The sequence below is a fragment of the Calidris pugnax genome, unplaced genomic scaffold (assembly GCF_001431845.1).
Source record: "Calidris pugnax isolate Ruff unplaced genomic scaffold, ASM143184v1 scaffold18, whole genome shotgun sequence".
In the NCBI taxonomy this organism is placed as follows: domain Eukaryota; kingdom Metazoa; phylum Chordata; class Aves; order Charadriiformes; family Scolopacidae; genus Calidris; species Calidris pugnax.
This window is the reverse complement of record NW_015090812.1, coordinates 403,229-403,721: the sequence shown is the minus strand read 5'-3', so window position 1 is coordinate 403,721 and position 493 is coordinate 403,229.

The window sequence follows — 493 nt, the reverse complement described above, 5'->3', positions numbered from 1 at the left end:
TCACCGGGGCCCGACCCGGGCTCCCTTCCCCGCCGAAACGGAGCTAAATTGGGGTGTGCGGGACGGCTGGAAAAGAAGTCCCAAGTTGTTTCCCAGTTGTGTCTGGGCTAATCGTTTTTTGGTTTTTTTTTTACACAAACAGCAAATGGGAGGTGGTTTGGGCAAGACGCGCGGGGGTTATTTCTATATTTAGCCGATACCCCTGGGAAAAGGGGAAGGAGCCTCTTCTGGGATTCACTTTTAGGCTCAAGAAGCTGCTGATCCCGGGCTTCCAGAGGACACCGGATAACAGGGGCTCATTCCATTCCCCAGCCTTTGTTACTTATAAAATTACTCGCTCATATTTCCCCACATAGCAGCAATACCTCGGGCTCGGCATCTGCGCGCCGGCGGCGGCGGAACCGGCAACTTTCCCCCCCCCTCCCGCCGCTTCTCCCCCGGTTACCTCCGTCCTCTCTTTTCTCTCCCCCCTTAACCCCCCCCTTCCCACCCC